Consider the following 24,091-nt stretch of genomic DNA (forward strand, 5'->3'; position numbering starts at 1 on the left):
CATAAAAATTTCCTTATTATTTTCTTTAACTCCTTGAAGAATTTTTCTGTTAAGTGTATTGGCAATGCCTGAAATAGGTATAATATCCTTGAGAAAATGTTCATTTTAATACAGTTTATCCTTCCTGTTAGTGTTAATGGTAAATCTTTCCAATGCTCTAAATCGCCCTGTAGTTTTTTCATTAATGGATAATAATTGAGTTTATATAGATGGCCGAGATTTTTATTTATTTGTATACCTAGGTATCTTATTGCTTGCATTTGCCATCTGAATGGTGATTCCTTCTTAAATTTTGAGAAATCCGCATTATTCATTGGCATTGTTTCACTTTTATTTACATTAATCTTGTAACCCGACACTTCTCCATATTCCTTCAATTTCTTATGTAATTCTTTTATTGATAGTTCTGGTTCAGTTAAGTATACTATAACATCATCCGCAAATAAACTGATTTTATATTCCTTGTCTTTTATTTTTATCCCTTTTATATTATTTTCTGTTCTTATCAATTGTGCTAGTGGTTCTATAGCTAACGCGAACAATAAGGGTGATAGTGGGCATCCCTGCCTTGTTGATCTGCTTAAGTTAAATTGCTTTGATATATATCCATTTACTGTCACTTTCGCCAATGGCCCCTTATATAATGCTTTAATCCAATTAATATACTTCTCTGGTAAACTGAATTTTTGCAATACTTTGAATAAATAATTCCATTCTACTCTGTCAACGGCCTTCTCTGCGTCTAAAGCAACTGCTACTGTTGGCGCTTTACTCCCTTCTATTGCATGAATTAAGTTAATAAATTTACAAATATTGTCTGTTGTGCGTCTTTTTTTAATAAATCCAGTTTGGTCTAGATTTACCATTTTAGGTACATAATCTGCTAATCTGTTTGCTAATAGTTTAGCTATTATCTTCTAATCTGCATTAAGTAAAGATATTGGTCTATATGACGCTGGTGCGAGTGGATCTTTCCCTTGCTTTGGTATTACTGTAATTGTTGCTGTTTTACATGAATCTGGTAAGCTTTGTGTTTTGTCAATCTGGTTGATTACTTCTAGGAGGGGAGGAATTAATAAATCTTTAAATGTTTTATAGAATTCTATTGGGAATCCATCTCTCCTGATGTTTTATTATTTGGTAGTTTTTTTTATTATCTCTTGTATTTCTACTATTTCAAATGGTTCTGTTAATTTATTTTGTTCCTCTATTTGTAATTTTGGTAGTTCAATTTTAGTTAAAAATTCATCTATTTTGCCTTCTTTCCCTTCGTTTTCAGTTTGGTATAATTGTTCATAAAATTCTCTAAAGTTTTCATTGATCTCGGTTGGATTATATGTGATTTGTTTGTCTTTTTTCCTTGATGCCAATACCATTTTCTTAGCTTGTTCTGTCTTAAGCTGCCATGCTAGAATTTTGTGCGTTTTTTCCCATAGTTCATAATATTTCTGTTTTGTCTTCATTATGTTCTTCTCCACCTTATATGTTTGTAGTGTTTCATATTTTATTTTTTTTATCTGCCAATTCTCTTCTTTTAGTTGTATCTTCCTTCATTGCTAATTCTCTTTCTATATTTACTATTTCCCTTTCCAACTGCTCTGTTTCCTGATTATAGTCCTTCTTCATCTTGGTTACATAACTTATTATTTGCCCTCTAATGAACGCTTTCATTGCATCCCATAGTATAAACTTATCTTTCATTGATTCCGTATTTATTTCAAAGTACATTTTAATTTGTCTTTCAATGAATTCTCTAAAATCCTGCCTTTTAAGTAGCATGGAGTTTAATCTCCATCTGTACATTCTTGGAGGGATGTCCTCTAACTCTATTGTCAAGATCAAGGGTGAGTGGTCCGATAATATTTAGCTTTATATTCTGTTTTTCTTACTCTATCTTGCATATGAGCTGATAACAGAAATAGGTCTATTCTTGAGTATGTTTTATGTCTAGCCGAGTAATATGAATATTCCTTTTCCTTTGGATGTTGTTTCCTCCATATATCCAAAAGTTGCATTTCTTCCATCGATTTAATTATAAATTTGGTTACTTTGTTCTTTCTGTTAATTTTTTTCCCAGTTTTATCTATATTTGAATCCAAATTAAGGTTGAAATCCCCTCCTATTAATATGTCCCCTTGCGTATCTGCTATCTTCAAAAAAATATCTTGCATAAACTTTTGATCTTCTTCGTTAGGTGAATATACATTGAGTAGATTCCAAAACTCCGAATATATCTGACATTTTATCATTACATATCTCCCTGCTGGATCTATTATTTCCTCTTCCATTTTAATTGGTACATTTTTACTGATTAATATAGCTACTCCTCTTGCTCTTGAATTATACGACGCTGCTGTTACATGTCCTACCCAATCTCTCTTTAATTTCTTGTGCTCCAATTCAGTTAAATGTGTTTCTTGCACAAATGCTATATCAATTTTTTCTTTTTTCAGTAAATTTAGCAGTTTCTTCCTTTTGATTTGGTTATGTATTGCGTTAATATTTAAAGTCATATAGTTCAACATAGCCATTTCATACTTTGTTTATCTTCCCTTTCCGATTCTCCATCATCACCTTTCCTTCTTATCCATTTCTGCTTTCTTGTTTTGAACTCTTTATAAGACAACATTTCTAAAACATCAAACATTTTCCTTATTCTCCTATTTAAAACTTCTTTAACCCCATTCTCCCCTCCCCCTCCTGAGTTGCCCTTTATCCCTTGTCGGGCAACCACATCTCCCCTCTCCATTTGGATTTGCAAATTCACTCGCAAACGTCAACTGATTTTGCAGTGACCGTAACTCCTCCCCACCCAGACCCCCCCCCCCGGAAAAGATTTCAATTTTCATATATCACAAAGGTCACTCTTTTAATTCCCTCCTTATTCCCTCTATTCCCTTTCATTCCCTTATTAATTCTTATCTATACTCTATATATTTTCCTCTAAATATGGATGCATTCATGTATGCACACATATACATACACATCTATATATATATATATATATATATATATATACCCATATACACACATACATATAGTTCGTGGTCATTTTTACTCTCATTACATGTCTGCATCTCTCTGCTTGTTTTGTAGTTGTTCTGCAAATTTTCGTGCTTCCTCTGGATCCGAGAATAGTCTGTTTTGTTGCCCTGGAATAACTATTTTAAGTACTGCTGGGTACTTTAACATAAATTTATATTCTTTTTTCCATAAGATCGTTTTTGCTGTATTGAACTCCTTCCTCTTCTTCAGGAGTTCAAAACTTGTGTCTGGATAGAAAAAAATTTTTTGACCTTTGTATTCCAGTGGCTTTTTGTCTTCTCTTATTTTCTTCCTTGCTTTCTCCAATATATTTTCTCTTGTTGTATATCTTAAGAATTTTACTAAAATGGATCTTGGTTTTTGCTGCGGTTGTGGTTTTGGGGCTAATGTTCTATGTGCCCTCTCTATTTCCATTTCTTCCTGTAATTCTGGTCTTCCTAGGACCCTGGTGATCCAATCTTTTATAAATTCTCTCATATTCTTGCCTTCTTCATCTTCCTTAAGGCCCACTATCTTTATATTATTTCTTCTATTATAGTTTTCCATTATATCTATCTTCTGAGCTAACAGCTCATGTGCTTCTAACTTTTTTATTAGATTCTTCTAATTTCTCTTTTAAGTCCTCTACTTCCATTTCTACAATTATTTCTCATTCTTCCACATTATCCACTCTTTTTCCCATCTCTGATATGACCATTTCTATTTTATTCTTTTTTTCTTCTGCACTCTTAATTCTTCTTTTTATCTCATTAAATTCTTGTAATTGCCATTCTTTCACTGATTCCATATATTCTTTAAAAAAAGATATATCCGTTGTCTTGCCTTTCACTTCTTCCATTTCTTTCTGTTCTTCTTCTTCTTCTTCCTCTGGGTTGACCATCTGTTGTTTCCTTGTTTTCTTTTTACCCTCTTCTTTCTTGTTGTCGTTATTGTCTGTGTTCTGCGCCTGCTGCTGTGCTGCAGGTGTCTCTCTCAGCTGTGGAGATCGACTCCGCAGCTGTTCCCCCCTCCCGTCAGTGTGTTTTCTTTCATGCGTGGTTGCGCACTTTTACTCGGCTCCTCAAGCCATTTTTGTAGTCCCGAGCCCGGGACTTCCACTGACCTGAGGGAGCGGGCTTCTCTCTCTGCGGCGGGCCTCCTCGGACAGGTAAGGCCTTCACCTTCTTCTTCCGACGTTCTTTCTTCTTCTCTTCTTCCCGTTGTTTTCGACTTTTCTCTCTTTGCTGCCATTTTCTTCTCACCTTTAATTTTACTTTGTTTTAATTTTAACTCTTGTTCCTTTGTGTTTTGTGCGTTTTTTTTTATCTTTTCCGGAGAGGGCTGGAATTCCCTGACCGGCCACTACTCCATCACGTGACTCCTCCCAAAAGATAAGAAATGTTTCAAGAGATTGTTGTATTGCATTCCTTTATCAGTGGAAGTGCCACCAGTCATTGTCAGAACTTACAAGTACTTACAAACTTACAAAGATGGACATGCAGTTAGGAGCAAGTGAAGGACATTCGGCCCATTGTGTCTGTTCTGAGTGTAAACTGAACTCTGCTTTCTCACCTACCCCCTGCTAACCTTTCACCCAAGAATCAATCCACCTCTGCCTTAATAATAAAAAAATCGGACTCTGTTTCCACTTTCCTTTAACCATAACCATAACCATATAACCATTTACAGAGCGGAAACAGGCCATGTTGGCCTTTCGAGTCCGCACCGGTTCACTGATTTTGTGTGCTCTCTTCAGGCAATGGTCCCGTTCTTCTTCTTAACCAGGGTCTCAATATAGAATCATGTATAGCCCATTTCACACTGGCAGCCCATTAAATAGGCTAGTAAACAACCTGTGTTGCAGTATCGAGTGAGCTGTTCACACTGGACCATGAATTCCCTGGTTCACGTACATATCGAGGATCTAAGGGGGGGGGGGGAGTAGGGAGCCCAACATCCAGTGATGATGTTCCAAGTGACATTATGTACTCATAGGGTAGTGAAATTGTAGTGGAAATAAAGCATATACATGCACAATGTACAAAAGACTGAGAAAAACACAGACTATTTAATAAGATATACATGAGCAGCGTATAAAAGACTGTGGGAAAATCTACTACAGTGGGCTTCAGAGTGTTCAAGACCAGCTTTCTTTATTCCCTAAACAATAGAGTATTTACATGGCATTGCATTGTATTAAGTATTGTAAGTAATCTTGAGTTAAAGCACAGGTACACACTGTGCCATCCTGTGGCGGCCCCAGGGGGAAAAGTGCAAACTTCATGCAGGCAGGATCAGAGATCAGAATTAAGCACAGGTTGCTGGCACTACAAGGCAGCGAGACTGCTGGCAGCATCTCTGTTCTCTCCTAAGTTAGGTTCAGTTTTGTACTAGGCTGAAACCCAGTAAGACGTACTGGCTTGTAGCCAAAACTGCGGGGCCTGACAGTTTGTCTCTTCTTAAATCTCGTCCCAAAAAGATACTCAGGCTGGCTGAAGCACCAAGACAGGTAATCATTTATCGACCGGTCAGGCAAGTCCCACATGGCTCAGATTACATTGTGCAGCTGCTTCTAATTCAGTTGCCATGGTTCCGTACGCGCTTCTGTACGTGGTTCTGTAGTTCCAAACTAGCAGTCTCTGTGTGTCTCCAAACTGTAGTTCTGTGCGTGGTTCTGTAGTTCCAAACTAGCAGTCTCTGTGTGTCTCCAAACTGTAGTTCTGTGCATGGTTCTGTAGTTCCAAACTAGCAGTCTCTGTGTGTCTCCAAACTGTAGTTCTGTGCGTGGTTCTGTAGTTCCAAACTAGCAGTCTCTGTGTGTCTCCAAACTGTAGTTCTGTGCATGGTTCTGTAGTTCCAAACTAGAAGTCTCTGTGTGTCTCCAAACTGTAGTTCTGTGCGTGGTTCTGTAGTTCCAAACTAGCAGTCTCTGTGTGTCTCCAAACTGTAGTTCTGTGCATGGTTCTGTAGTTCCAAACTAGAAGTCTCTGTGTGTCTCCAAACTGTAGTTCTGTGCATGGTTCTGTAGATCCAAACTAGCAGTCTCTGTGTGTCTCCAAACTGTAGTTCTGTGCGTGGTTCTGTAGTTCCAAACCAGCAGTCTCTGTGTGTCTCCAAACTGTAGTTCTGTGCGTGGTTCTGTAGTTCCAAACTAGCAGTCTCTGTGTGTCTCCAAACTGTAGTTCTGTGCATGGTTCTGTAGTTCCAAACTAGAAGTCTCTGTGTGTCTCCAAACTGTAGTTCTGTGCATGGTTCTGTAGTTCCAAACTAGAAGTCTCTGTTTGTCTCCAAACTGTAGTTCTGTGCATGGTTCTGTAGTTCCAAACTAGAAGTCTCTGTGTGTCTCCAAACTGTAGTTCTGTGCGTGGTTCTGTAGATCCAAACTAGCAGTCTCTGTGTGTCTCCAAACATTGGCAACATATGCATGGCAGTCTACTGATTATTCAAAGGCCATTTGATTACATTTTGAGACTTCGATCTCACTCATAAAACTTTATTCATAGCCAGTGAGGTTAGCGTTGCATTTAGTGTCACATCAATATAGCACAAGCAACTCAGGTTCAAATCAGCCACTGACTGCAAGGAGTTTGAACGCGAGTCGCAAAACCGCATAGGTTTCCTCTGCATGCTCCGGTTTCCTCCCACTTTCGAAAGACGTACGGGTTTAGTTTAATTGGTCGCATGGGTGTTAGCAGGATAATTGGTCACATGAGCTAGTTGGTCACAAAGATGTACGGCGTTAGTAGTTACTCAACATTGAATACAGACTCAAAGATAAAGCCTTCACCGAAGGAGAACAGGGGAGACAACAACTACAATTCGGAGGGTCAGAGATCGTGATCACCCACGCCTATCAGCAAGGCACCGGAACGAATGAATGAAGGTTCATTTCTGACTTTGGTGTGTTTGGTTGGTGCAGGCCCAGGAACCAGAAGTTCCTGATACCGTGCTGTATCTCTCAAAAATATATATGTGGTTATAACCAACACATGGCATTATTTTCATTCACTCTAACTCTGCTTACAATATGACAACATGGTTCATCCCACACCTCCCATCAGGAGGATAGCATAAAGAGCTCTGCATCTAGCAGCAGGTGGACCATAGACTGTGGTCCTTCCCCTCTGAGCCTTCAAAGTGGTGGACTTCACCATGTCTCTCAGCACCTACTCCCGCGCCTTTTAATGTGGCGGACATCTTGCACTGGAAGAGCAAGAAGTGTCGGGCAAAGCTGATGATCTTCCAGCAGCAGTTAATGTTTGTCTTGGAGTCCCTGGGAACAGTCTGTAGATCACAGAGTCCCGTCTAAACCATCTGCTCAGGGTGAATCTTAATGAAGACGACTGCATCCCCAACTTGCTGACACACCACAACCACCTTGAAGGAACTGATGGAAAGGGCTCTCATCTCATCAGCCAAGCAAGGACTTGCTGCTTGTGTGAGAGCTTATTTGATGAGTCATTCTGCTAAAAGACTTTGTCTACTCAGGGAACCATCCTCCTTCTCCCAGAGGACCTCTGACCACTGTCTGATTGACATATCCTCTGCTGTAACTGAGAGTTGACAGTCTTTAAGAACTGTTTCCTCCCCTACTTCCAAGTGCTTCAAGGATTAGAAACTTGTGTAATGCCTGACAATTACCTTGAGCCAAAGGAGCTCACATCTTCAGTGCAACTGGGTAAAAGTTCAGAGATGAGAGATCCCCACCCATGGAAGGAAATATCTTGCACTCCTGGAGCTAGAAATCCATGCATTTGGAAATGCATCAAGTTTCAGATCGGCCACAATTCATTGTGTAAAACTGCTTTGCTTTCCTGAGAGTGGTGTGCATCAGGGTTCAATATTGGGTCTATTACTATTTGTCATATACATTAATGATCTGGATGATTGGGTGGTAAATTGGATAAGTAAGTATGCAGATAGAGCTGTGAATAGTGAAGAAGGATCTCAAAGGTTACAGAGGGATTTAGACCATTTTGAAAATTGATAGATGGAGTTTAATGCAGATTAGAGTGAAATTTTACATTTTGGTAGGGCTAATCAAAATAGGACATACATGGTAAATGGTGGGGCATTGAAGTGTGCAGTAGAACAGAGGGATCTAGGATTAATGGTACATAGTTCCCTGAAGTTGAAGTCACATGTGGGTAGGGTGGTGAAGCAAGCTTACGGTATGTTGGCCTTTATAAAATCAGAGCATTGAGTATAAGAGCTGGGATGTTATGTTCAAATTGTGCAAGGCATTGGTGAGGCCAAACTTGGAGTATTGTGTACAGATTTGGTCACCAAAGTTTAGGAAAGATATCAACAAATTGGAGGGAGTGCAGAGAAGATTTACTCGAATGTTGCCAGGGTAACCGGGTCTAAGTTATGGGGAAAGGTCTTTATTCTTTGGAGCGTAGAAGGTTGAGAGGGGATTTGATTGAGGTATTTAAAAGGATTAGGGGTATAGAGTTAACAATGGAGAGACGTTTTCGTTAGGGTGTAAAAGTTTAGAGGAAACATGATGGGGGGGACTTCTTTACTCAAAGAGTGATGAGTGTGTGGAATGAAGTTGGATAGGTATATGGATGGGAAAGGAATGGAGGGTTACGGGTTGAGTGTAAGTCAGTGGGGTTAGGTGGAAGTAAGTGTTCAGCGTGGACTAGAAGGGCCAGGTTGGCCTGTTTCTGTGCTATCATTGTTATATGGATATGAAAAGGATGCATGGAAGGGATCCCCCAACATGCTGTGGAGACTCAGCAGAGGACAGAGGCTCAGGAAAAGAGACTTCGTGCAGGAGGTGTGGTCACTCTGATGCCAGACACGTGATCTGCCCACTCCCCCCATTCACAAGAACATTTGACAGAAGAAAACTAGAGCCAGGGTATGACCATGGCTGATCTGTTCTGAGCTCAAATCATAACCCTCCGTTTCTTGGTCTTTCAAATGTTTAACTATCTTCACCTCAAATGTAACTAATGATCTGACCTCAACCACCTTCAGGGGAGGGGGTTCAGGGAATTCCAGAGAGACATCAGGAGAACCCTTAAACCATCTCTGACACAACATCATATTGGCAGATGATAGCTGATGGGTGAGGGGAAGGCCAGTGTGAGTGGATGATAGAGAGGCTGGTTGGAAAAGGCAGTTGCTTGGAGGTGAATGAAAGGTAGGGAGTTGGGGGAGGAGAGAGTGAAGGGAAGGGAAGTGAAGGGAAAGGAAGGAGGTGTGGGAGCAGAGGGAGCGGAGAGTGGAGGAGAGGGAGCGGAGAGTGGAGGAGAGGGGGCGGAGAGTGGAGGAGAGGGGGCGGAGAGTGGAGGAGAGGGGGCGGAGAGTGGAGGAGAGGGGGCGGAGAGTGGAGGAGAGGGGGCGGAGAGTGGAGGAGAGGGGGCGGAGAGTGGAGGAGAGGGGGCGGAGAGTGGAGGAGAGGGGGCGGAGAGTGGAGGAGAGGGGGCGGAGAGTGGAGGAGAGGGGGCGGAGAGTGGAGGAGAGGGGGCGGAGAGTGGAGGAGAGGGGGCGGAGAGTGGAGGAGAGGGGGCGGAGAGTGGTGGAGAGGGGGGCGGAGAGTGGTGGAGAGGGGGGCGGAGAGTGGAGGAGAGGGGGCGGAGAGTGGAGGAGAGGGGGCGGAGAGTGGAGGCGGAGAGTGGAGGAGAGGGGGCGGAGAGTGGAGGCGGAGAGTGGAGGAGAGGGGGCGGAGAGTGGAGGAGAGGGGGCGGAGAGTGGAGGAGAGGGGGCGGAGAGTGGAGGAGAGGGGGCGGAGAGTGGAGGAGAGGGGGCGGAGAGTGGAGGAGAGGGGGCGGAGAGTGGAGGAGAGGGGGCGGAGAGTGGAGGAGAGGGGGGCGGAGAGTGGAGGAGAGGGGGGGCGGAGAGTGGAGGAGAGTGGAGGAGAGGGAGGTGGGGGGCGGAGAGTGGAGGAGAGGGAGGTGGGGGGGCGGAGAGTGGAGGAGAGGGAGGTGGGGGGGCGGAGAGTGGAGGAGAGGGAGGTGGGGGGGCGGAGAGTGGAGGAGAGGGAGGTGTGGGAGCGGAGAGTGGAGGAGAGGGAGGTGTGGGAGCGGAGAGTGGAGGTGTGGGAGCGGAGAGTGGAGGAGAGGGAGGTGTGGGAGCAGAGAATGAAGCAGAGGGAGGGAAAAGTAAAGAGGGAAGGAGGTGTGGGAGAAGAGAGTGAAGGGGAGGGAGCTGAGGGAGGGGAGAGTAAATGGGAGGGAGATGAGCAAGGGGTGGGAAGGAGTCATAGGGAAGGAAGAAAGCTGAGGGATGGGGAAACAAGAGGAAGAGACCTAATGAGTGGTGAGATATTGAGAGGGAGGGTTGTGGAGGGGAAGAAGCTGAGGGGGGTGTCAGAGAAAGGATGCTGAAGGGGAGGGAGGGATGTCTAAAGCTAACAGAGCTTGAGCAGAGGGAAGGAGGAGTGGGCCAATAAAAATGGTTCAGATACGAATGTGTGTCTTGAGTCTGTGCAGCAGATCCATGTCAACAGTCATTGAACCAAGACCACACTGTCAGAACTGTGATAGATGGTGCGCAACAACGCCCCCGCCCCCCCCAAAAGAATTCACGCGCATACATCTCCCCTCCTCAGGACTGGAGTGAAGCCAAGTCATCCTCAATCCTAAGGGACTGCTGAAGGAGGAGAAGCTAGATGTTCACAGCTTGGTGTAATATGGAGTGTTTCAGGCTCTATGGAGATGCCAGCTGGGAGTACGTTATTAACTGGTGACTCAAGAAAGCGGTTACTTTTGTGTGAAACATGGGGAAGAGGATGTGAGGGAAAGGAAAAAACTGAGGAAGGGATATTTAAGGAGAGGGAAGGTTTGTGTTCACCATATTTTACAGAGAAGCAGGGGAAACAAAATCTCCTTTACAAAATATGCAGCACCCCTGAATATTACACAATTTCACAGTGTGGAATTATGAACCCCACTCCCATAAATCTAGAGACACGTGAGATACTGCAGGAACCTGACTCTAATAAAACATCTGCTGGAAGAACTCAGTGAATCAAGCAGCATCAGTATTTTTGATTGTGTAATGAATTTATGTTAATCCTTAGCATAATATTAAAACTATATTTATCTAGATATGTATTCGGAATTGTCCTGGGTAAACTTGTATCTCTCACTTTGTTCGTTTTAGATTGGTCACAGTGTTTGAGCTACCGAAAGAAAACAGAGACACACACCGAGAACACTTCAGTTTATACAAATCTTTATTACTAAATCTAAAGCTGATTTCAAACTACAATATGCAAGCCCTTCCCAATTATACTTATCAACGCCTGGACTGGTCCCAACTGCCGAAGCGAGGCAACGACCGCACACTTGTAGTAGATTGTCGGGGCGCCGGTAGTAGCTTCTCCATCTCCCCCGACGTTGGCTGGACTCTAGAAGTTCTTCTTCTTCCTGAGAGATGTTGCTATCTCTCGGAGAGTCTCAAACTTCAGCAGCAGGACCATGGCTTATATTACCCAAAAGCTGCTTACCCAAGCACCTATTTCCAACACAAAAAGAAAGATAAGCGAGCAAGCTAGCATGCCTAGGCTTCTATCGAATAACACAACTTTCAGCTTATCACTTTGAATACAATGGTTTATTTTGCGTCAAAGTTAGGTCTCTGCCTGAAAGACTGTGACCAAAACAAGCAGGAAGATTAAATGTTCTTGGTACACAGATGTCTTTTTGTCAGATAACTGCATCTCTGAGCCCCATGGTGGAATTTAGCTTATGTCTGCTGAGTCTCAAGGAGGTTACTGATTCTCAGCCTTGCAGGAGCAAAAAACATGGTTTAAATCCTCCAATACAGTAGTAAGTTAGTTGTGATACAGGGTCACGCACATTTACAGTTACACCATTGTACTCAGAGAAGAGTGTTCATTTTTGGAGTCGCAGCGTCTTGGACAGACAGAGCTAATGGATTTTAAATGGTTCTTAATTATTCAAGAACTGCTGAAGGAAGCCATCTGTTTTTAAGCCTCTTAAACAGATTTGAGGTCAGAAGTTGTTATGGTCATGGAATGGTTTTGAAAAAGAAACAGAATTTTGGTAGAAATAAAACTGATGGTCATGTGGTTTCCAAGAATTGGGGCTCACCTCAGTGATTATGTAATGGTCACGTGATTTGGAGAAATATATTACCGAATTCAGACATTTTGAGTTCACTTTTGGAAGAGTTCAGCTTGGAGAGTACAGAAGTCAAAATCCTTGTGACACACAGGTTGAAATCTTGTGAAAGACAGAGTTGAGTTACAGTAACCAGAATTGGTGTTGTTGTTGAGTGTTACTTCTGGGGAAAGGGAAATGCAGAATCAGTGGCTTTTGAAATAAGGAAGACCATTTCACTGTCTCTTTGGAAAAAGAGGACAAATTTCTACTGGGTCCATTTTTGTGTATGGCCACTTCGTTTAACCCTTGTCTGATTTGAGATTTCATTGTGGAAGAAAATAGCTACATTGTGAGTAAAGAGACCTAAAGATATATTATATTTAAAAGCACGTTATAATTATTTCTGAACTGAGGAATTTAAGATCTTCAAGCAAGACTAAAATGATGCTGAACTTTTAAAGATCGACTTTTCAGAGTGGGACTTTAATTATATACACACACACAAACATTTACATTTGTGCATAGTGGGGTTAAATTTAGAGTTAAGGAAGAAATGTTATGTTATTGATAGTTTAATTAAAAAACTATTATTTTGAATTTACCATTGTCTGATGAATTTTCCATGTCCCTGTGTTAGTGCTAACAAAAACCCTTTAGTCCCAAACAAAGTGGTTAGTTCGTAACAATTGACATTTCAGGCCAGAACTTTGCAACAATTCTGTGTCCTCAGGTTAATCTTCCATAAATAAAAGCCACAGGTGGGTGTGCTGGTAAATTTTCCTGATGGGTTCACTGTGACTTACTGTGCAAATATTCTACAATTATTATGGGTATATAATTAAGTTTTTTTTTAATGAGCGTCTTAATTTATTAAAATAATTAAGGGTAATGGAGAAACACAAAAGCTGCAGGTGTTGGAATCTTGAGCAGACAAAAACTGCTGGAGGCAGTTAGATACCACCCACTGGTAGTAATGGTCAGTCAACATTTCGAGTCTGGACCATTTATCTCCAGCAATTCATTATCTCCTCCATGAGGAAGCGTACAGGCGGGATATAGATCAGCTCGTTTAATGGTGTAATGACAACAACCTTGCACTCAACATTAGCAAAATTCTCCCCAACATCAACAAAACCAACATGGAACGCTGCCATGGGAGGGCCACACCACCAGCACACTCCATTCTCGCTGCTGCCATCAGGAAAGAGATGTAGGTACCACAAAAACTCGTACCACCAGGTTCAGGGACAGCTGCTACCCCTCCACCATCAGACTCCTAAATAACAGACTCAATCAGAGACCTATTTAAGGGCTCTTACTTTGCACATTATTTAATGGCTGAATATTTATCTTGTTCAGTAATGAACAGTCAGTTTGTTTCCATATTTTTCTTTGTTTACATTTTCTCTTTTATATATATATCTTTCTTCTTGAGTACAGTTAGTTATCGATAAGTAGAAATTCTGCCTAGCCTGCAAGAAAAAGAATCACAGGGATTTATGTGATTTGTTGTATATACTGTGACAATAAATTTGAACTTTAAACTTTAGACACCTGTCCATTTGCCTCGATTTTATATAGCAGCTCTATAGGTTTATCCCTCAGCCTCCTGCTGCACCTCGGGGGAAAAAAAAGTCCTCACTTATCCAGTCTCATGACTCAAAAGCTCCTGTCCTGGTAATATCCTCATGAATCTTTTTGCATCCTTTCCAATTTAGAGATATCTCTCCCATAATGATTGATGTGGGTTTTTTTTCTATTATGGAATAAGACTAGGTATCCAATTGGAATTCAGTACTGTAAATCATTTTAACATCTCATGCAGAGAAAATAGATTCAGGAGCTTTGTGGAGCCATAGTTTGAAAAATTGCCAAATTGATTTTGGAAAGAAATGGATTTGACTAATCAAAAGAGCAGAGAATTTAGTCTGGCATCTCCATTTGACAAAGACGCTTTCATTTTCAAATGAATGAGGAAAAGATCACGGCCTAGTTTGCCAATATCAAGGATCTGAATGACAGGTAATGTATTTGCTTCCCCAACAATCAAATTTTTTTAACTTAGGAAAAGCAGATGGAATTTAACTCTGACAAATGCAAAGTGATGCATTTTGGGAAGTTAAATCAGGCCAGGACAGACACAGTATTTTTGACTCAACAATGAAATTGTAGAGAGCAGAGAAAAGGAGAAAAATAACTGGGAAGATCATAACATCATTCTCATTATAGTTACTGGCGAGTGAGACTGAGGGAAAGAGAGGGAGGACCAAAGGATGTGAAGGATTAAGGGATGTGTGTGTGTGTGTGTGTGTGTGTGTGTGTGTGTGTGCGCGCAAAGTATATATATATATATATATATTTATATGTAGAGGTGTCTGTTCCTGTGTGCCCTCCCTCAGATACATGTGTACTGTGTCTGTAGCACAGTCCTAGCATCTTAGAGCTCATTGCTGTTGGACCAAGACCTCAACTTGTCAGGGTCATTAGGTGGTTCATCTGCAAGCTTTCCAACCCCCACCCCACCCCTATTCAAAAAAAATTCATGCACAGCCATCTACTGGTCCTCACAACTGGCATGCAAACAAGTCATCCTCAGTCCCGTGGGCTCTCTATTCTCTACAGTGAAGGCTGAGGGATGATCTTACAGAGGTTTGTGACATCATGAGGAATGTGGATTAAGTGAATTGGAACCATAGACCACGACAGAACAGAAACAGGCTCTTCGACCCATCTGGTCTGTGCCAAACGATTTCTTCATCAGGTCCCATCAACCTGCACCCGGACATTCCATGAAATGATTCAAATTTCTCTGAAATATTGAAATTGAACCCTCAGCTACCACTTCTGCTGGCAGTTTATTCCACACTCACACCACCCTCTGAATGTAGATGTTCCCCTGAAACATTTCACCTTCCACCCTAAACCCATGAATTTGAGTTCTCTTTATCTCACCCAATCTCAGTGGAAAAAGCCTACTTGCATTTACTATCTATGTCCCTTGTAATTTTGTATGCCTCTATCAAATTCCCTTATTCCCCAACACTCAAGGGAACAACATCCTAACCTATTTGACCTTTCCCTATGACTCAGTTCCTCAAGTCCTGACAACCTCCTTATAAATTTTCTCCAAACTCATTCAATGTTTTTGATATCTTTCCTGTAGGCACGTGACTAAAACTGGATGCAATATTCCAAATTTGCCCTCACCATCGTCTATCCAATTTCAACCTAACATCCCAACTTTTGTGCTCAGTACTTATTTATGAAGGCCAATATGCCAAAAGTTCTCTTTACAACCCTATCTACCTATAATGCCACTTTCAGAGAATTATGTACAATTCCCTCCATAATGTTTGGGGCAAAGACACTTTTTTTTCCCCATTTATTGTCCCTGTGCTCCATAGTTTTAAATTTGTAATCAAACTATTCACATGCGATTAAAGTGCACATTCCAGATTTTATTCAAGGTTATTTGTATACATTTTCATTTGACTGTGTAGAAATTACAGCACTCTTTACACATAGTTCCCTCATTTCAGGGCACCATAATGTTTGGGATATTTGGCTTCATAGATATTTGTGATTACTCAGGTATGTTTAATTGGTTAATTGCCCAAATCAACTGTTTGGAACATCATTAAGGAAAAAAAAGACCATACTGGTGAGCTCAGTAATTGCAAAGGGACTGGTAAGCCAAGGAAGAACTCCAGTGGTGATGACAGAAGAATTCTCATCATAATGAGGGAAAATAATATCCCCAAAAACCTGTCTGACACTTCAGAAACACTCTTCAGGAGGTAGGTGTGGATGTGTCAAAGACTGCTGTCTGCAGAAGACTTCATGAACAGAAATACAGAAGCTACACTGCAAGATGCAAACTGCTAGTTAGCCACAGAAAAAGGATGGCCAGATTACAGTTTTTAAAAAGTATTTAGAAGAGCCTGCAGAATTCTGGAAAAAGGTCTTGTGGACGGATAAGACCAAGATTTACCTGTATCAGAGTGATGGGAAGAGCAAAGTGTGGTAGCGAAAAGGAATTGTCCAAGATCCAAAGCATACCACCTTATATGTGAAACGTGGTGGAGTTGTTATGGCCTGGGCATGACTGGTTGCCACAGGTACTGGCACACTTATCTTTATTGATGGTGTAACTCCTGATGGCAGTAGCAAAATGAATTCAAATGTGGATAGGATCATCTGATCTGCACAAGTTCAAGCAAATGCCTCCAAACTCATTGGACAGCACTTCATCCAAGACAATGATCCCAAACATACTGCTAAAGCAGCAAAGGAATTTTTCAAAGCTAAAAACTGGAAAATTCTTAAATGGCCAAGTCAGTCACCTGATCTAAATCCAATTGAACATGACTTCTATGTGCTGAAGAGAAAGCTGAAGGGGATAAGACTCTGAAACAAGCCGGAGCTGAAGGTGGATACAGTAGAGGCCTGGCAGAGCATTATCAGAGAAGATGCTCCGTACCTGGTGATGTCTATGAATCACAGACTTCAAGCAGTCACTGCATGCAAGGGGTATGCAACAAAGTATTAAACATGACTACTTTAACATTCATACCATTGCAATATCCAAAATATTATGGTGCCCTGAAATGAGAGGACTATGTATAAAACATAATTTTTGTAAATTTAAATTTAGACATACAGCATGGTAACAAGCCATTTCAGACCACGAGACAATGCTGCCAAATTACACACAATTGATCTATCAATTGAGGAAACCGGAGCCCCCGGGAAAAGCCCACGCAAATACAAACTCCTTACAGACAGCGCGGGATTTGAACCCTGGTTCCGACCACTGGCACTGTAAAGGCTTTGCACTAACTGCTATGCCAACCATGCCACCCTGCAAGTATTGCCAGTAGATCGTTAATATAAAGCATCAATCTGAATTCTTTTTTGATAAAAAATGTTTTCATCTAATCTAATATCATTGTAAATGTGTTTTGCATAATGTCATTCATGTTTTATGATCAATGACCGCTGCAATGTTCTTGTCTCAGTAACGGTATTACTGAACCAACTCTCATCCACTGAATCATCTCTAACCAAATGCAACATCTAGTAATGTTATGCTACTGCCATTATAGGAAAATGTATCGAGAAGTAAGGGATTTCTTAAGGTGGGATGTGAGTGGGAAGGGAAGGTTGAGAATCGCTGCTCTTGACCCAATTGTTACTGAAATATTTGCTTGAGAAAATGTGCCATTGGCCCATTTCCTTTAGAGTTATGAAACCGTGCACATAACGAGCCAATGAGGTACAATTAAAACAGTGGTTTTCAACCTTTTTCCACCCACATCCCACCTTAAGCAATCCCTTAATAATCACAGAGCACCTATGGCATAGGGAATACTTAAAGTGGTAGGTGAGTGGAAAGAAAAAGGTTGAGAACCACTGCTCCAAGAGGAAGACAATGTTATCTTTTACGAAGCAAGGTGGGGGAAGAATGTGCAGAAAGGAATTTAACTAGTAAATATCCTGAAGGGGTGGGTACTGCACCTGCCAACTAATAGCTACAGGTTAACAAAAAATGTGGAAAGGATTAATGTTGAAGGAAAGAGCCAGACAAAAGTGTAAATGTAAGGGATGAGAGGAAATATAAGGAAGAGCAGAACAAAAGAGCTGCAAAATCCTTGAGGGTTATTCAACTAAATACAACCTATTTGCAATTATGTTGAATGGCAGAGGATAGTGTCTCAGGAAGGAACTGAAGTAACTGGAGAAGTAAATGAGGAATATGAATGGCATGGTTCCTGAAAAAAATAGCTTGCAGGTAATGTTGCAAATGAGAAAAGGGAAACTGAAAACTTGTTAAACAAATACTCTTCTGCGCCAGTTGTCACAAGAAGGGTAATATACCAGAAGCTCCAGGGAAGTTGGTAATGTGTACCAAGGGTAATGTGAGCATTCAGATTACCTTAAGTGAGCATCAGAAAATATAATGGTACTGCAGACTCTCCACCCTCAGGTTTTAAAGGGAGCCATCAAGAAAACTGGTGGTCGCTGTAATTGTTTCAAACCTCTCGTTTCAGTAATTATTCCTTAAAACAGGAACTTTGCAAATTTAACTCCAGTATTTAAGAAACCAGGGGAGGTGCCAGGAAGCTGATTTCATATCTGTTCTGGAGGGTTCACTGGAAGATATCATTAAAGAAAAGGTGTCGAGCTAAATGAAAGATTCTTGAAAGATAGATTATTTTTAAACCAATAAAATTGTCTGGGGAAATAAACTGGGAATAGGAATGATATAGAAGCTACCCCACTTTGATTTAATGATCCAATTGCTGATTTCAGATAACATTATTGATTCAAAACTTTAACTGTTTTCTGACCTGCAGACTATTCTCTAATTTTATTTCATATTCCGAGCATTGGTAGTTTGTTTAGTATTTGTTGCATAGACTTACAGTTTATCCAGCATCTGTATGGTATGTTAAGCCATCTCAAAATGTATGGTTCCTCATACATAATAGTTGATAATCCATCCATTCCACTGGATTTCCTTCCATATATAACCATTTCCTGTTTATGCTGTTTCCAACCCCTGCTGCACTCATATTGTTAGAGGTGCCGGGCAATGCTCACAGCATCTCTGTTTCTGTTACGTCAGACAAAAGTTAAAGTATGTCACATTTTCAATATATTATTATGTGATAATAAAAGGACCCTTGAAACTTGAAGATACATGTCCTCCTTCTCAATTGTACTGCATTAATGTGTGCAGAAAAATCCAGAACTAACTCTGACCCAGTGACGGATGTTACATACAGCTTGTTGTTTTCATGTATCTTTTATCTAGGAATTTCATTTGTTAGTTAGGATTGAATTCCCAATGAATAATTTTAGGATCTGTCAAAAGATTTAACAATGCGCTTCTCTCTTTATTGATTAAAATGCAAGGCGTAATAAGCAAGCAGTTCAAAGTTGACAAGGGAAGAACTGCTCTTAAAAAAAGAAAAAAGCAAAGAATATCTTTAATCACCAAACTCCCAAAAAATGAGTGTGTAGTTTCAAAAGTGAATGAAATTTGAAGACAGTAACCTACATATCTGCACCACAATGTTTGAAATATAAAGACTCTTTTGGCAAACGTTCCAGACTAATTGGTGGTGATGCGACAATTAGTCTAATGAAAATGCAACGGATGTTTGAGCTCCACAAGAGAATTCCAGGGTCCAAAGCAGAGGTCCAGTTGGCACAGAACACTTCCTTTCAGATCTATGAACTGCTACAGTCTTAAATCCTGTGAAGGGAATGTCCGTGTTGTCTTACAGTAGTGTCTTTGTTCAGTAGAAGCTATCTTGTGCTCATTAAAAACTTCAGAGCAGGGCTCTGTATATCAGTGCAACTTTCAAAGAAAGTAACTTCAGTTTCTTGATGAACCGTGAAGGGACATCATTTAATTGGAAAGAATGAAGCATAAGAGACACAGCAAGGCCAAGTCGTTTGGAGATCTCTTCTGTATAGAAGGCTGCAATATTATTTCCTTTGAGAATAATTTTGCAAACATTTCTAGGATGGGTCCTTGGAGAAGTGATTAAGCAGACTGACTGGAACTCTACGCTTGAAAGTTTAGAAGAATGCAAGGCGATCTCATGGAAATAAACAATATTCTTCTGGGTCATGACAGGGTGATGTGGGGATGATCTTCCCCTTGGCTGGAATGTCTAGAACTGACAGTCACAGTCTCCGAGGAATGGTTGAGGCTCTCAGATCAAAGAGGCAACGAAATCTCTTCACTCAAATTACTTTCGAGTCCTATCTCTGCTCAGCGAGGACAGCAGTGTGCCCATGGGTGGCATCTCTCTCTGCTCAGTGAGGACAGCAGTGTGTCTATGGGTGGTATCTCTCTGCTCAGCGAGGACAGCAGTGTGCCCATGGGTGGCATCTTTCTGTTCAGCGAGAGTATCAGGCTGCTTGCTAGTGATACCATATCATTATTCTTGAAGACCTTTGCCAGCAGTTCTGTCCAGAACTGCCAACAGGCAGGCAGTGCAAGTTTTGGGGCAACCATGCATGCTCTTGGGGGAATCCCATTCAGACACAGCAAGAACATGCAAACTCCACACATATGGTGCTCAAGGCTGGGATTGAATCCAGGTGTCTGGCACTGTGTGTGGAGCCCTGCAGTGCCTGCTAGAACTCCCCCAGCATCCACACAATATATATGTAAACAACTTTTAATGGTGATTGTTATCTTAGAGAAAAGGCTAACTGATAATCTTTTATTGTAATGGTTTAAAATATTTTATTTAAACAGTTTAAACAGGTACAAGGATGGGAGAGGTATGGAGGGCTAAAGTCTGAGTGCAGATTGTGGGGACTAAGTGAAATAATAGTTTAGCACAAGCTAGATGGATTAAAGAGCCTGTTTCTGTGGTTTAATGGTAAGATACATATAGATATATCTATATCTATCTTATATGATATATATCTTATATATATGATTATATATCTAAAAGAGAACAGGGAAGGGTTAGAGTGACCGAGTCATACAGCAGAGAACAGGCCCTTTGGCCCCATTCATCCATTCTGGGCTAGTCTTATTTGCCTGTATTTTGTCCATATGCTCGTAAACCCTTCCTTTTCAGAAATCTGTCCAAATGCCTTTTGAATGTCAAAATTACTCCTGCTTCTGCATTTTATTCTGACAGTTTGTACACTACTCTCTGAGTGAAAAGGTTAACCCCAGGTCTGTCTTAAACCTCTCCCCTCTCGCCTTAAATCTACGGCCTATAGTTCCTGAATCATCTATCCCAGGAACAGTCTTCCTGATGGGCTAGTGTGCGCGCGCACATGGAAGGACTTGTGCTGGTATGCGCACACGGACAGTCTGTTTTGTGCACACGTGCGTGCGCAGAGCCAAGAGGAAACACTGCCCAGGAAAAAGACTGAGGATTCAATTTATCCACACACCTCGTGACTTTATCAACCTCAACATGGTCACTCCTCAGCCTCCTATCTGAGCAATAAAGGCACAATCTATCCAACCTCTCCCTATAATTCATGCCCTTCAGCCCCAGCAACATCCTGGTAATTCCCCTCTGCATCCCTTACAGTTTGTCATTCTTATAGATGGGCCAAGTCGGGAGGGAATCTGATGGAAATACCAACAAGCTTAACCTTAAAGACAAAGTAGATAGAGAGAATCTGTTTGCATTGATAGAGGGATAAATAAACCAGGAGACAGAGAATGCGGGTGATTGATAAAAAGAACCAAAAATATCTTGAAGAAATACAAGACCTCAGAATCTGGAGAACAAAAAATATTCCACAGGCCAGGCAGCTTCAGTGGAGAGAAAATAATGAATAATTATACTGGGCAACAATTTTTTTTCCCAAAAGGTTTGCTTCTTGACAAACAATTGGGGATTTTAACCTAACATGAACACAAAGATGATTTCAAATTTGCTGGAAGTGGGAGAAAAATTAAATCGACTTTCATTGAAGCAATATTTATTTATTTATTCTAATAGATGAAATACTTGTCCTGCGTATATATTGTTTGTCTGTATGTGTGTATGTCTGACTGTTTTGCACCGAGCACCGGAGAATGCTGTTTTGTTGAGTTGTACTTGTACAATCAGGCGCCTCACACCAAGACACAAGAGAAACTTGTCCGTGAACTACTCTTTGCAGATGATGCCGCTTTAGTTGCCCATTCAGAGCCAGCTCTTCAGCGCTTGACGTCCTGCTTTGCGGAAACTGCCAAAATGTTTGGCCTGGAAGTCAGCCTGAAGAAAACTGAGGTCCTCCATCAGCCAGCTCCCCACCATGACTACCAGCCCCCCCACATCTCCATCGGGCACACAAAACTCAAAACGGTCAACCAGTTTACCTATCTCGGCTGCACCATTTCATCAGATGCAAGGATCGACAATGAGATAGACAACAGACTCGCCAAGGCAAATAGCGCCTTTGGAAGACTACACAAAAGAGTCTGGAAAAACAACCAACTGAAAAACCTCACAAAGATAAGCGTATACAGAGCCGTTGTCATACCCACACTCCTGTTCGGCTCCGAATCATGGGTCCTCTACCGGCACCACCTACGGCTCCTAGAACGCTTCCACCAGCGTTGTCTCCGCTCCATCCTCAACATCCATTGGAGCGCTCACACCCCTAACGTCGAGGTACTCGAGATGGCAGAGGTCGACAGCATCGAGTCCACGCTGCTGAAGATCCAGCTGCGCTGGATGGGTCACGTCTCCAGAATGGAGGACCATCGCCTTCCCAAGATCGTATTATATGGCGAGCTCTCCACTGGCCACCGTGACAGAGGTGCACCAAAGAAAAGGTACAAGGACTGCCTAAAGAAATCTCTTGGTGCCTGCCACATTGACCACCGCCAGTGGGCTGATAACGCCTCAAACCGTGCATCTTGGCGCCTCACAGTTTGGCGGGCAGCAGCCTCCTTTGAAGAAGACCGCAGAGCCCACCTCACTGACAAAAGGCAAAGGAGGAAAAACCCAACACCCAACCCCAACCAACCAATTTTCCCTTGCAACCGCTGCAATCGTGTCTGCCTGTCCCGCATCGGACTGGTCAGCCACAAACGAGCCTGCAGCTGACGTGGACTTTTTACCCCCTCCATAAATCTTCGTCCGCGAAGCCAAGCCAAAGAAAGACTTGTACAATCAGATGACAATAAACTGGATTTGCATTTAGCATGTTTAACCACATAGTGATGCTGACATATTGCGTTAGTTCAACTGACCTAGAAATGTTTTGCCGCTGATTTTTGTTTGTACTCAGCATCTGATGCCTCTCATGTCAGTGTCTGACAATCGGCAACATTGATGAATTCCAGTGGCTCTGATATCGCTTTTCCACGGTTGCAATGTCCTTGTGAAAACATTCACCATGTTCGTCACTGACTGCACCAAAATCAGCAGGGAAGACCTCCAAATGCAAAAGCAGAAAATTTTTTCATTGCTATGTTGTACTTCATGGTTTTGTATGCTTGAAGCAGACTTAAAATATGACAGGAAATCACAAAAATAGATTACGTCTAAAAGACGATACAGTGGGCACTTGTAAATTGTAAGATGATTTTCGTGATCAGCAGTCCAAAATCCATAAAATACACCCAAAAGTGTTCAGGTAGCAACATTTTTGTTATCCAGTGTTATTTGTCCCTTCAGTGATGTTGCTCAACCAGGTGAGTTCCTCCAGCATTTTTTTGTGTTTTGAAGACAACTCGTTCCTTGTGAATAGTATTTGGATTGCAGAACAGGGGTAGTTAACGCAGGCAGTTGCTATTATGTTACAGGAAAACAAACTGAATGGGCACCTGAAAACAAAGTAGACAAAAGCTGGGAGGGAGTGAGATTGGCTGGATGACTCTTACATGGAGCAGGCACAGACGTGATGGGCAGAGTGATCTCCTGTTCATGGCATCCACCACTGTGTGATTCCTTTGGGGGCAGTCGGAAACATGGAGAAAGCCTTGACAAGAAGGCAAAACTGGAGACGGGGTTACGTTGTCTGCCAATGAATTGCAGAGGGGCTTCATGGGGGCTGAGCGTGTTTTCTCCCTCTCTCACCCATTACATCATTCAAAGCATGACCCTGCCTCAGTATCTTAACTGATTAATATTAGTCTAGAGTAGTGGTTTTCAAACTCACAGCCCACCACCCCCAACAAGCATTCCACCTTAAGCAATCCCTCTGCCATAGGTGCTCTGTAAGGGATTGGTTAAGGTGCTATGTGGGTGGAAGGAAAATGTTTGAAACCCACTGTTTTAATCGTCCATCATTGACTCATCATGTGCACGGTTTCAGAACTCCAAAGGAAGTGGGCCATTGACAATTTTTCTCAAAGCAAAATATTTCAGTAATAATTGGATCTAGAGCAGTGGTTCTCAACCTTCCCACTCACGTACCACCTTAAGCAATCCCTTACTAATCACAGAGCACTGATGGCAGAGGGATTACTTAAGCCGGAATGTGAGTTTAGGGAGAGACTT

At 41.7% G+C, this 24,091-nt stretch overlaps 1 protein-coding gene across 3 annotated transcripts in view; it reads left to right on the forward strand.

Moving 5' to 3' along the window:
• The window catches only part of ldlrad3 (low density lipoprotein receptor class A domain containing 3), a 126,623-nt gene that overhangs the window by 94,855 nt on the left and 7,677 nt on the right, over positions 1 to 24,091 (forward strand). The window lies entirely within an intron of this gene.

This window comes from Narcine bancroftii, chromosome 1 (assembly GCF_036971445.1).
Source record: "Narcine bancroftii isolate sNarBan1 chromosome 1, sNarBan1.hap1, whole genome shotgun sequence".
Classification (NCBI taxonomy): Eukaryota; Metazoa; Chordata; class Chondrichthyes; order Torpediniformes; family Narcinidae; genus Narcine; species Narcine bancroftii.